Source organism: Equus caballus, chromosome 4, assembly GCF_041296265.1.
Source record: "Equus caballus isolate H_3958 breed thoroughbred chromosome 4, TB-T2T, whole genome shotgun sequence".
NCBI lineage: Eukaryota > Metazoa > Chordata > Mammalia > Perissodactyla > Equidae > Equus > Equus caballus.
Window position 1 is genome coordinate 32,529,369 of NC_091687.1, and position 14,875 is coordinate 32,544,243.

The 14,875-nt window shown below is 37.8% G+C and overlaps 1 long non-coding RNA gene across 1 annotated transcript in view; it reads left to right on the forward strand.

The window, feature by feature from the left end:
• Positions 1 to 13,154, forward strand: part of LOC138923729 (uncharacterized) — a 78,457-nt gene extending 65,303 nt beyond the window's left edge. The window contains exon 4 of the long non-coding RNA XR_011437791.1: positions 10,545 to 13,154. This is a non-coding gene — a long non-coding RNA (uncharacterized lncRNA). The remainder of the gene's footprint in view (positions 1 to 10,544) is intronic.
• Positions 13,155 to 14,875: the final 1,721 nt, after the last annotated feature.

Genomic DNA, 14,875 nt, shown 5'->3' on the forward strand with positions numbered 1-14,875 from the left:
TGGGAAACTTCCTAGGGAGAAAACATACCTGCCTTTTAAAGTTGATTCTTTAACCCCCTTGGTCCTTTTTCTTCATTATAGGGAATAGGTGATTTTATGGTAGCAGTAGTCCCTGTACCAGTTTGCCAAAATCAAAGCAAATGCTAGATCACATTTAATCTCCAAGGTTTTGAGGAAAATGGAAGCACCCTTTGGGGATGGTTATTGGGTTTATCTCACCCCTACTAGACTCTGATATCTGGGAAATGCCAGGGGATGAGTTGCCAAATCAGTCATAATCATGAATTTGAGATCTGAATCATTTCAATGAGACAGCAAGAGTGACCCGTAAAGAGTGTGAATCTTCATAACTATAAGTCTGTAAGTTACTTCAGTGCAAGTCCTTAGAGATGTTCTTAGATGTGGGGGCACCATTCTGGCTCTAAATCTGGTTAACTTTTCTGAGTCCTGTTGCATATCCTAACCACCTTCAAAGTTCTAGATTTTGGTTCATGGAATGGAGTTTCCAAGAATTTTTCAATTTTCTAGTAGCAATTAATCTATACCAACAGTCCCAAATTCTGCTTACTTGCAACATCCCAGGAAGATACCCAAGGACCAGGTCTCCACTGGTGACACAGGGCAGAGAATTTGAATTAGCCCAAATGTTGTTGCACTGAACTCTTCTTTTTGGCCCCAAGGACTCTGATTTTGTAAGAAATTGAATGCTAGAGATTGATGTAATTACAATTTGGTTTTATAAGGGAGTTTTCAGATGTCTTCAATCTCATGGACTCATAATTTTGAAATGCTTTGGTACAATCTGTTCTTAAATGTTAAATTTTCAGCAGTTTATCAACTTCAACTTAGGTGTCATTAATACAAGGTCTCTTTGGCTTTCTAGTGTTACTCTAAGAGGCATGATGACTTCTTATTATTTGTTAATGGTATATATATTTTTTCCAACAGACTTTTTCCCCAACAGATTGGAAATCACAGTAAAAGTATATATATACTCTCAGCTTAGGTCTAAAATTATGATTTTAATCTTAAGCCCTAAATCCCAGAGGATAACTCCCAAAATGTAATAGTCATAAACCAAAGAGCTCTGAGATTAAGATTTTTTAATATGACAAAGAAATACACTAACAGATAAATAATTTCAAACAGTAAAATTCTTTACTAACATTGTTTCAAAAATAAATAAATAAAAGGAAAGGCCATACTAACCTGGGTCTAAGAGAACACATTGAGTTTTTGGATACATGATTAGATGTTCATCAAAAATGAAAAGTCATAGGGTTTTAATTTTTAAATTTTAAGGTAGAGGGTTTTATTTTTCTTTTAGGTTTCCTCTTCTGACTTTTACAACTCTTAACTCATGTGACACATTTCATTACCTCATTTTATAGTGCAAGTGTATTCTGAGGCCATGAAAACTTTTAAACCAAGTTTTATTAGAGATCGTAATATACTTAATGATCTAGAATCTTCCAAAAACAATAAGAATCCATATTCTTTTATACTACTGAAGTACGTAGTGATTTTGCAAATTCAACTACATGTATCAGTTTATCTGCTAAGAATTAACTGAAAAGAATAGTGAGAAACCTCCTCTGTTGTTAATAACTACTTTGCCAGATTAAAAACAGAAGTGCTGGAATAGCCCGTTAATTATCCACTTTGGAGGCTTTCTCCATCTATGAATTGAATGGCCAATATCAACAGCATGACATTAAATAAGACCTCCTTCCACATCAATGAACTTAACACTGGCTTCTCTTTATTACTATTAAATCAAAAGATATTGAAAGTGAATTTTCAGTGGTCACATCTGCTGCACATTTAGAAGAATACTGACGTTGAAAGCAGCATATTTCCTAGAGAAATACCTTTCACTGGGCAAGTGTAGGCACGCCCGAGAGTCAATGTTAATATTATTCTTTCAAGTGTTTTTAATGTATATAAACATGACCTCTTATTGACTCATTTAAGACTCTTAGTGGCAATCTTACAGTTCATGTTACAATAACTGATCTTTAGGGATTTAAGTGGGCAATTACTCAATAAAGGGATTGCTTTCCTAATCTGCCCCTGTAATGTTTAGTTAACATGTTCAAAACAAAGCACATGGTGACACTATTTCTTGTTTCCTTTTTCTCGTGAGTCATATGGGACTATCAATGAACTCCTGCAGTGCTATTATAAATTGGATTCTAGAAATGCATTATGCTAGAAGTTCTGTGCAAATCTTACAAATGTGAAGCAGATAAAAAGATTTGGAAGATGTTATTTTAGTATTCCAATTCACAGAGCAAATTTTTCAAGACTCTGAGAGGGAACATATTTATCCCATGATTTTTAAATTTGTAATTAAAAGCTATGCTTCCCCTATTAGATCAATAAAGCATAAAATATTTGAGAAAGAAAGCCTCATAGATATTATTAGGGGCCGGCCTGGTGACATGGTGGTTGAGTTCAAGCGCTCCACTCTGGCAGCCCCGGGTTCGCATGTTTGGATCCTGGGTGGGACCTCATTAGGCCATGCTGTGGCGGCGTCCCATATGTAAAGCAGAGGAAGATTGGCACAGATGTTAGCTCAGGGACAATCTTCCTCACAAAAAAAGCATCATAGATATTCCTCATGTATATCTGAGAGATAAAAACATTCTTGGGACGCTAGGCGTCAGTTCTAAGTGTGAATATTTTTTAAATGAATATTCTGAAAATATATCATCACTGTCACTGAAGATGCAGTATCAATGTAGAGATCCGAGTTGAGTGAGAGGCTGGAGAGTTTTGGATTGTGTAGCTAGAGCAAAGCCCAAGGAGGAGGTTGTGAATGTTTTCTAACACTTGTTCAGAGGCACATACAATAGAATGAAAGTTTCCTTTGGTAAACTCCAGACAGATGGTGACTGAGATGAAACATCAAAATAGCAAGGGCAAGTGTGTATAAATGACTTGATTTCTGAGGCAGGAGTATTCACTCTGAATTACTCTGGTAAATCTGGAAAGTGAATATCAGTGTATTCTCTCTCAGCGCTGCAGAGTTGGGGAACCTACCTCTCACGTTCTGGGGGTCCCCCTTCTCTTCTCACATCTGTATTACTGAACCCAAACACAGGTTCACTCACCCTCCGCAGACTAGGGCCAATAAAGAAAAAGACTAAAACACCAGGCTTGTGGCAAGGAAAGAGGTTTCACGTTATCCAAAGGCAGCTGGAAGAGGAGATGGGAGTTAGACCTCAGATTCACCAAGGTAGGGGGTTTTATCTGCAGTTTTAGGTAGGGGAGGGAGAGTACATGCTTCCCTTTTAGGTAGGGGACGGAGAGCGTGTGCTGGGGTTGTAGGTAGCGGAGGAGGAACATGTGGCCATGTTAGTTGGCACCTTCTCCCCAGCCTATGTTTGGCCTTGAAGATTGAATTTCTTTTTCTTTGGCTGTCTGGACTTTTCTGGTTTGTTTTCATCCTCAGCCTGCATTTGGCCTTGTGAGGCTGAATGTTGATGTCTGGACCTTGACTTCCTGTGAAAGACAGCTCACTCATATACTAAGGAGGGACAGAAAGACCTGGTTAGTTTTAAACAATAGTTGATTATGCTGAATATGCACAGTTGCAGTTAGGAAAGCTTATTTCAAAGTTTTTGTTCTCTTCTTCCAGCCCAGGGAAGATTTTTTCTTTATTTTTGGTGAGGAAGATTGGCCCTGTGCTAACATCTGTGCCACTCTTCTTCTATGTTTTGTATGTGGGACACTGCCACGACATGGCTTGATGAGCAGTGTGTAGGTCCACACCTGGTATCTGAACCTGTGAACCCCGGGCTGCCAAAGCCAAGTGAGCAAACTTAACCACTACGCCACCCTGTCTGGGCCCTAGCCCAGGGAAGATTTTGTAACCTCTTCATCCTGGGTTCCATGTGCTCTTCTGGGAAATCTCATTCACCCACATGGTTTTTACTACTATCTATAAACTGATGACTTTCAAACCTTTCCTCCAAGATTGACCTCTTTTCTGAACTCCAGACTAGGCCTTTTCTTTGGTTCACAGCACTGGAAAATCAATATACCTCAAACTGAATTCTTTATCCCCACACCTTTGTTTCCCCCCACCACTCCCCAGCATTCAGTTCTTTGCCTTTCCTATAATCCCCAGCTCTGAGGGTAGCACAGCCATCTACATGGCCACTTAAGCACAAGTCCTAGAAACAATTCAGTGGGGAGAAAAGTCCGAGGCTGTAGAAAAATTTTTAAAAGTGTTTTTTCTTTGGTGGATAGTAAGGATATATTGTATTTGTATGCAAGGTGTTCAAAACTTGTGGATAGAGCGGAGATTCTAAGATAATAAATAATGTAATATTCTAAGATAATAATTCTAAGCAGAGATTCTAAGATAATAGAGGAGAGATTCTAAGGTTGACAAATATTAAACAAATGCACTTTAATTCCCACCAAAAGCCTTCCAAGTCCTCGCCCTACTAAAATCTCCAGTGTCTGCCTCTAGGCAGAGACTGACAGACACTCCACATTTTCCATCAGACAAAAAGCCTTTAAGCCAGGCTTCTATCTTCAGAGAGGATTTCCTAAAGGCTTCCTCTTCTCTTCTAGTATTTCAAGAACCAAGCCTGGAGGGCTCTGCTCAAAACATTCTTCCATATTATGGAAAAGAAACAATTGAGTCTAAGTCTTTCTGTTCTAAGTAGGAAAGTAGTCCTGGGGATTAGGGTAGAAAATAGGAGTGAGAGAGAGATGGGGAGTTCCATATTCAGTGTTCAGAGTTCAGAACACTCAGAGACATTCAGTGTTCACATCCATGTAGCCAATTTTCTTCTCTGGGCATTCCTGGGAGTATAAGATTAAGGCCCACTATTACGTGTGCCTTGACATCTGGGGAGAACTGAGTGGGACTTGAATGGCCTAACCACAAGCTCCCCTCCCCACTCTGTTCCTGTGGACCAGGTTTGCTAGCCAAGCAACCTCCGCATTACGATGACCAGCTGCAGTTCCTACTTACCTCTGAGTAGTGGGCTTCAGTTCCCTGTCAGCTTCTGGAATTATGTGAACAAGCCAACCATATTCTTCTGTGGGAAACAAGAGGCACCCCAAACTCTTGATACTACATCTTCCTCCCTCAGCCCCTGGTGCAACGTCCATGTGGCCCTGTGTGGTGTGTGATTTTTCTCTTTTGCTAGGCTGAGTATATGGCACTAATAAACTGCTGTCAATCTTATCTGTGTGTCATGTGTTCAGCCATCCCCTTAACTGGGAAAAGAATCCTTCTCTCACCAATAGGATGAGAAGGAGGCAATTAAAATAGGGAAGTATATTAGATCTGTCTGGGGATTGCACAGGAATAGATTTCTTTTCCCATTTAGGGCCTTGGAAAGACATCCCTTCACCAAGGAGGAATAAAGTACAGAGTGAACTGGTCAGAGGGCGGTGAAATCTACAGAAACTTACATTGCTCCTTCAGGCTGAATTCCTGGGTGACAATGCAATGAAACAAGCTTGTCTGCCTCTCTCACTGAAACCTCCTTGACCCGGTCTGGCTTCTGTCACCAAACTGAGCCACACTAACATTAGCATTTGCAGTACGTGCCAGGATATGAAAACTTTGGGTAGCACTGATTAGAGTGGGGAGCATCTAAAATGTTCGTTATTGCCCATCAATATTATACTGTTGTTTACTATTATTTTCTTCTATAAACTGCCTCTTTCTTGGACTTTCACAACACTACTACTGTGGTTTTTCTCCTACATTTTTCGACTCTCCTTTCCTTGCTTTTCCTCTTATAGTTAGTCCTTATATAGCAGGGCCCATCATGGATCTGTCTTATGCGCTTTTCTCTTCCTCTACTCACTCTTCTTCGACATCTTATTCACTCCAATCGCTTCAATTACCATTACTGTAACATTTCTCTCAAATGACTCTCTGGTCCAGACCTCTCTCCTAAGTTTCAGACCATTTATCCACTGCCCGCTAAACATATTCATTTAGACATTTCACGGACACATCAAATTCAGTATTCCTGTACCTAACTAATCCTGGACTTGCCTCTTCTGATCTCGTCTATTTGGCTTCTCAATATATCTCATATCTATTCTCTTGTTTGCATCCACACTATCACAATCCTTGCCCAAGGCACTAACATCTTCTTAAACTACTATATTAGCCACCTAACTAGTTTCACTGAATCTACCTTCACCCTATCCAGTCCACTCGGGTCTCATATTGCTTCCAGAATTATTTGTTAAATATGCATATCTGATCACATTATTCCCCAGCTTAAAGTACTGGGATGGTTGCTTGCTGATGCCTTTCATCTGGGTTCTTAGCAAAACTTACAATGTCCTCCATTACTTGTCTCCATCACTCTTCTTATTAATTTCATAATATCAATTTGCTCCCTCTCTGTGTTCCAGCCATTCTGAGTTTTGTTTAATTTATTGAGCACACCATTTTCTCCCCTTCCAACTCTTTGGATACAGCACTCCCTCTTCCCCATTATGAGTAATTTGATTACCGTGTACTTCTCATTCAGGATTCAGATTAATTATCAAGGCTTAGAAAAGTCTTACTTTGATGCATTAGACTAAGTCAGGCTGCTCTGTTAAGCACTAACAAAGTTTCTATGCTCTCTTTGTAAGACCATCTATTACATTTGGTATTCCCTATTTTAGAACTGTGTTCTTCCCCTTCCACTTCAAATTGTAAAATCACAAATCACAGGGCAGGGACTATGTCTGTCTCATATCCCTAGTACCTTACTTGTAGTAAGTTTTCAGTATTTAATACTTTTTGAATTATAATTGAAAGAATATATGACATGCTCAAAATAGAAGGGAAATGAAATGACCAATGTTGCAGATTTAGGAGTTCAGGGAAAAGACCACAATGAACTACCTGATGACAAAAGCAGAGATTCACTAGGAAGTCAGTGTCATAGGATTCAGAGCCAGAGTCACATGGAAATGCACTTCTCTACCCTTTCTGGTAAATTCAAATATTTTTAACTCATACTTTTTCCTGCAATCTTCCAGTTTCTTTTTACTTCCTGGTATTGTCATTGGGAACATAGCAAGTTTGCAGGAGGAAAGGATGCAAAATGTCCCTGTTAACATGTCTCTGGTTTTTTCCACCTTTAAGGTCTTTCTTTCCCCGCTCCTTCTCCCCCTTACCTGCAGCTCTGTAAGCCCATTTAGATAAATTGCTCTCTATCCTTGGTTAACTTATTCATATCAATTCTAGGCTATTATGTGTAAGTTGCTATTCATTATCCACCTGAAATATGATTGGAAAAAACATGTATTTGCAGTGAAAACAGAGATTTTAAAAATTTCAGCTTCCCCTTTGCTAACTTTTGAATATACTATTTTATGAGTTCTAGAGTAGTGTGCTATATAACGATACTTAATGATAAATATATTTTAACTGTTATTCATCAAAGTTTTGAGCATATCATTTGTAAGTGTACATAGTTCTTTGATTTTTCGCATACTTATAAAAATTAGATCTTCATAAAAATTGGGTGGGGTAAATAGGGCAAGAACTTCATGACGATAGCACTATTTTCACAATCCAACCTATATACTTTTCCAGACTATATAGATGGAAATGAAAAGAATGTTTGCATTCTCCAACTTAGATACAGGGAAAGAGTCCTTTAAGCACAACACAAGCTCACACATACACAAACACACCACACCACGGCTCTCCTGCTTATTAAGTAAATAATAAACTCTATCTATTACCAGACTCCCAAATTGAAATTAATATCTTTACCACCACATTGAATTTCTGTTGTCCCGCAGGATAGAAATCAAGAAAAGCAACAAACAGGGAAAGAAAAGTAAAAGTTTATTAGCTCGTGCACAGGGGAGGCACAAGGGGGCCAGTGTGGAAAGGAAACGGGCGGGTGACCAGCTCAGTAGCAAGCCGGATTGTGGGGCTTTTTATTAGGCAAGGGCTGGGGAGGAGTGCCTTGTCATGGCACCTAGGGCTGGGGGTTCTTTTTGCGCCTGCGCTGTTGTTCGACATGCCGCCACATGCATTGCACGTATCTCTAACGTGCTAGCTCTCCACCCCGGGTGTGATTTTTCCTATACTATTGGGGCTACCGTCACCTTCAGACAACTCCTGGCTGCTAGGGTGCATGCGAGGGCCCAGGAAAGTCCTGAGGCTGCAGAATGTGGATCTTAGTGGTCTCTGATTCTCCCAGCTTGCTGATTAGTTAGGGGCCATGCAGATGACCTTATCTCATTAGGCTTGTTCCTGTCTCAATATTATATATCAAAATATTACTAAAGAAATTTGTGCTGAATGGAAATCTGGGATGATACTTATATTTTTGCATACATTATACAATAAATTCAACTTATATCATCTGTTTTCTCATCAAGAACTGTCAAAATTATCTTTTTTCTTTGAGTAAACTGAAAACAAATGATTAAGGATCCTATGCCACAGCCACACAAGACTGCTTTTTCTGCATGTAGTGTTTATCCCTTGAGATCCAGAAGTGTCTACAAACCATGTCCAATGCGCATAAGTGCACTCTGAAAGGGGGAAATTTAAAAAAATTCATGGAGTATCTGAGCACATTCAATGCAGAATAATCACTGTTAGTAGTGTGTGTGTTTTAAAGCACTTGGGCACTTAAAAAAAGTGTTGGCCTTTAAAATTACTGCTATATGTGTAGCCATTTTCATCTAGAAGACGAACATGTGAAACAATCAGCATTGTCTTTTTAATTCATCAGTATCATATTATTAAGAAAATAAAGAACACTGTGTATTACACATATCACAATAATAGAGCCAAGTTTTCAGTTCTTCATATTTCTTTAAAGTCCTTGTCCAACATTTTATCAGTTGAGATGATAATTAGATATTGCCTTTTAAATTTCTTTGAAAAAAAGAATGAGAAAAAATGGAATAATAGAGGAAAAAGGAACATAAGCTACTCAAGGAATCAAATTTAAAATTAATATAAATGTATTAATAATCAGAGCTCCTGACTTGACTTTGGTAGTTCTGTTTTGTTTCTTGTCTGGTTCTGCCTCATGTGAGAGTTATTTTAATACCTAATTCTGTGCAAGCAGGGACTAAATGTATTCATATTTATGCCCCTGTATCATATAATACTGTCCTCAGCATGCAGAAGCTTCTCAATAAATATTTATTTGTATTGAACTTGGTCTATGGACATTGCAAGTTCGAAGTCGTGGGATTCTCAATTTTCTTTGTCATACTGTGAGAGAAATAGGATGAGCCTCTCCCATTCATCCCTTTAATCAAGAGAATAATCAACTCTTGTTGCCAAAGGAGAACACCTGCTTCTGGGTGGTGATTGGGATTAACTTAAAAATGGGAACAAGGTAGTTTTGGGGATGTTACCTTATGTTTAACAGAGGGACAAACGTAGGAGGCTGCTCATTAGTATACTTTCTAGACAGTATATAAAATGCAACACTATTCTCTTTGTATGATTAATATTAAAATATATTATGAACTTTGTGATTTTATAAATTGAGTTGATGCTTAGGTTAGTCAGACTCTTAAAAATCATTTTATGTGGTTTATTTTGATACACATATAAAATAAAGGAAAATGGGCACAGATGTTAGCTCAGGGTTTTAGTAAACACCACACATGTGTTTGTAAAGAGCTTTTATTATGTGCTGAATGTTGAACCTATCAATTTTATAAATATTTTTAACTTCTTACATAAATATTTTAATGTGCCATAATTAGTTGCACATTTGGTTGTGACAACAAATATTTATAATATCATTGGTAGGGCACAAAGAATGTCACTGGAGCCCCCCTTCAAAGCAGACCAGAATGATTCATGACTCTCACAGGAAAAAGCTCCTGAAAATAGTAATTCACGTCTGGAAAGAGAGAAAATAAAGAAAAATAAAACAATCTTTTTATTTGCTTTTTTTCCCCCTTTTTAAGAAGTAGCTATAAAATTGTGAGTGAGTTTAAGAGAACATGCTAATTTAAGAAGAAAAAGGATTTCAGGTTGAAATATTTTGAATCACCATCAAAAATTTTCTAATATACATTCTTTTTCCTTATTTGGTGACCCTCAGATTTAACTCTTATCGTAAAATCTTGCAAAGATGGGAAAGTAGTAGTGAGAGGAAACTACTACTAAAATCCTTTAAAAGGATTAGAATCTCTTTCTTTTTGTCGGTGGCGACATTTTCCTAGAATTTTCTTTTGGTTGTGTAGAAAGCGTTTTCTATTTTCCTCTTCCATTCTTCTCTCTCACTCTCTCCCCTTATTTCTTGCTTATAAACAATGTAGCATATGTCGGTTTCCGCCGCTCCACCTGTCTGGCTGCTGTGGTGATATTGGCATCAGAAGCAATAGTTGTCCCCACCAACTGTGCTTAGACTGCAGGTACACTACCTCAGAACTGTCATTGCCACATTCCATCACTCCTGAAAACACCAGAGATTTATACTATCACTTTGTGCTCTAAGTTTTACCCAGAAAGTTAAGTGAAAAACCTTTTTAGGCATTTTTCTTTTTTCTTTTATCTCACGTATGTCTAGCCTTCAATCAAGAATACACCACGAAGACTGGATCAGAGGAAATTCTGAGCAGCAAATGCAATTCACCCACCCACACCAGCTCATGTTCGTGCTTTTTGCTGGGGACAGAGTCTTCCTTCCAGTAAGACACAGAGCTCCATAGGAAGTCCCACTTGCCTTCATGCAGACTGAATCCTAGTAGACGTCAACATAATACTTTTGAGGAAGGCTATGGTTTCTCACATCTATAATGGTTAATTTTGTCTGCCAAGCTGGGACCTCGACTACAAGTTAAATAGTTAAACCTCTCTAGCTAAAGAAGCAGGTTGTTTGAATATGACGTAAATTATTGTAGATTTATCTTCCTCTGTTTTATATGTGGTACGCCTTTCACAGCATGACTTGAAAAGCGGTGCGTGTGTCTGTGCCCGGGATCCAAACTGGCACACCCAGGGCAGCAAAGCAGAGCGTGCCAACTCAACCACTATGCCACCGGGCCAGCCCCATCTCCTACTCTCTTTCTTCAAGATAATGTCCTCTTCCTACCTCTAGCCCACAATATTTCAGTAAATACACAAAAGGTAGAAGAAATCTTCAGAAAAAGAAAATGCAAGACAGCTCCACACAGAGACATGTTGGTCCTAGAATTGGTCCTAGAAACTAGCACAAGCATTTTTCAGACTGGATTGGAAGCAGAAAACCTCAGATCTGTATAAGTAAATCAAAGGTTACTAGAGCAGAAAAAATCCAAGTGATGGAAACTCATGAATCTTAACTGAGAATGATTCTGTGTGTGTTGGAGGGGGAGTATGTATGAAGATTTTTTCAACTGGTTTTAAATTCTCCAGAGGGAAACAAGTAGTCATTTCATTGAGATCCCCGCCCCCCCACAAAGTGCAGGGAAAAATATAATCTGTTACGATGAACAAAATTGTTTTCTTTACATTCATCTGGCTAAGTATTCTGAGTTTTAATTATTTCCTGAATTGGGGAGGACTGAAAATTCATTTGAGAATGACTATATATTTTCTAGTTTGTATTATCTATCACTCTGTTTATATGACAACACTACCAAATACTATTTTCTGAATGGTTGTACAAATATATGTATACACATAATCTTGTTTTAGTTTTTGTAAAGTCCTGATTAAAGAACTCCTGTTTGTATATTTTTACCTGTTGATACTGGACATGGAACTTAATTGAAGATAATAATCATGACTTTTATGCACCAAGGCTGGAACAGGTAAATAAGATGATTTCAGATTCTGCACTACGTTACTACACTAAACAAACACTTGCTAACGTGTTCATATATTCAACTTTTTGTCATTACTGTATGGTAAAGGATATTTAAAAAAATGAATCATACATCACATTAATGGTAGTAAATGTTGCCTGTGTTATCAAAAAATATGTTATTTATAATTCCTGGGTCACTGTCTTAGGATACTGATGCTGGTCTTCACATACAGTAAATATACTTTCATGTATGTGAAGACAACACTAAGTGAAAGTGAGAGGATCCAAGTTTGGAGAAGCTGAGACAAAGCTAAGCTGTTCTTTGTAAGAAATGGAGTGATGGGTAGAGGTGACTGGTGTAAGATGCACTTCTGGACACAGAAGGCTAGAGCCAGTGAGGCTGGTGAGGACAGAGGACAAAAGGGTGGTGGGGGCACTCAGACGAAGGCTGTAAGAGAAGAGCCCAGAAAGAGAGGTAAAAGGAGATGTTTGAAGGAGATGAAATGATGCACATGTGTGTACATGATGCAATGATGTGCACGATGTGCATTTTTCCCTAATGCCAGATACAGTGATGACAGTAATAGCTAATGCTTATGTAGCACTAATTATGTGCAAGCCCCTGTCCCAAGGCTTCACATATATTTAGTCATTTCAGTCATTAGTTATTAGGCACAGTAAACCTATGAAGTGAGCAAATTATTTCCATTTTTCAGATGAGGAACCTTAGGACCAAGAGGTTAAATAATTTTCCCAATGTCACTCAGCAATTAAATTGCAGAGCTAGGATCTCAGCCCAGGTTCTGGAATTGGTGGTCTTGACCTTGATGCTGTACTGAACTTTCTTTTGGGAAAAGAAGGAAACTGTTATGTCCTGCTACAAGGTTGGCACACGGTGGAATTGAAGGCCGTTCTCCCAGCCCAAGCACATCTTTGTGTCAAGTACATAATAATACAAAGGAAAAATTTATAGATGAGCTCTTCGTATTTCACTTCCTTAAGCAGTTTAATTCTGTGCCAAATGGTTTGCTGTAACCTCAAAAACAATCAAAGTTTTGTTTCTTCTAAACAGCTCTAAACTTGCTTTTGATTTCGTTATGCTATGTCTTTGAAAAACTCATAATGTGTCTGAAACACACATGTATGTGAACAGACATAAGTTTTAGAGACAGTTTTCTTTAATGTAAAGTTGGAAACTGGTCCTTTTTATTGTGTTCCATTTTATTGTTAAGCTTATAGTTGGTCATAAATGTATTGAGAACTAATTGTATTTAGTATAGGTTAATTGCTACAATGTTTATAATTTGTGGTTTTATTAATTTTTAATCCTTACCATAGGTGGGAATCTGAGATTTTTTTTCTTTTATTAAACCATAATTAGCTCACTGAGTTTGGTCTACATCGTGTTCTCACATGCACCTTCTTACTTTCCCTGGAGATAATGAAAAGAAAGTAATTATATTCAGTTCCCTGCAATCATCTCTCTCACAAATATCAGAACTTCAAGGTTATGTCTACAGATACTTATTCTGGAAGATTTCTTTCTTAAAAAAATAAAAGCACACTATAAGATATTATAAGTGGATATGAAATCCTAAGGCTTAAGATTCCCTCAATTATTCTTGTAGATTCTAAAGAGGCAGTTTCTTTCTTTTCTTCTTTTTTTTCTTGCCATATGATTACCTTATTCTCTAATTTTGAGCCTCACATTTGTGGGTTTTTCCCCTTTAATTATTCTTTCTCCATTTCCCCATTTTTCTGTTAACTACCTGGCTAAATATGATATGATTCAGAAAAGTGAATTTATTCATGATAATTCTCTTGGAAGACAGACTTTTTCAATACCAATCTGAGAGGGCGTGTCAATTAATACCAACTTGCACAAAAGAGAGAACTCAGGAAGAACACCGTTGTATAAGAAGCTGACTGCTGAATGGAGCCTATGTAGTCAGACGGCAGATGTTGTGAGTAAATCATTGAGATGTCTACCGTCAGCCACCTGAGTATTTTTCAGTTCCCAGTGAATAGCCATAAATTAGTAGGGGTGCTGAAAAATGTGTCGACAATTTCACACGCCTGGAGTGACCAAGCTTTCATCCTTTCTTAGATAAACAAAATAAGGATCAATCTTAACATGATTAGTAGTTTGAAGGGACTAGTTTATTTCTTCACTTAGAAAATAAATGGAGGCTGCCTTTATCAAAACTTTATAACTAAAAGACCCTATGTTTCATAAAAATTAAATCTCTCTTCATTCAAAACAATATTTAAATAACTAAGATCTATAGAATAAAATATTTCTTAAGAAGTCAGATTAGTTGCTTAAACTAGATACAGGTAATTTAGAAGAAAACAATATTTAACCAGAAAATTTAAGCTCTGCTTATAAATAAAATGACATAGTCCAGTTTGTTGATGCTGTTATTTAAGTCTTATTCAACACTCTAAGGGTTTCCAGACCTTATGTGCATTTTCACTATTTAAGAGAAAAAAGTGGCATTCTTCCACCTTCTTATGACTATTATGAAGTTGTTTTCAATTTTTATAGTTTAAGACACACCTGTGCTGCTACTCATATAAGTAAATTTAACATATTACAGTCATAAAATACCTCTGATGGTTGGAATTTGGTTCTCAAGAGATTACCTAAATACCCAGTTTCAGAATTTATTTACCAGAAATTGCTGCTGGTCCTTCACCGCCTCTCTACTTGTCCTCTGCCCAGAGCCCCTAGACTTGTTCTAGTGGGATTAGCCTCAAAGGCCCAATAATAACTTTAAATTATAGGCCCAGGAGCAGAAAACTGTTTCCGCCACCAAATTCACTTATTATTGGCCTTGCTTCTGTTTGGCATTACACTGCTCTTAAAGACTGCCCTACCAATGAGCAATTCCCCCAGAGGCTGGAAGAAATGTCTGCTCTCAGCTTAGCAAAATTCTTTCCATATTGTTTTGTTAGTCTCGTTTCTATGCTGTGATTGCTTGGCATTGACCTTTCTTTCAACTCCCCACAGCGCTTTACTTATGCCTCTCTTACAGCACTTATCTTACTTTGCCTTGTATTGCAGTTATAGTTTTACTTATTTTATCAAACCATTAAGTGTTAAGATC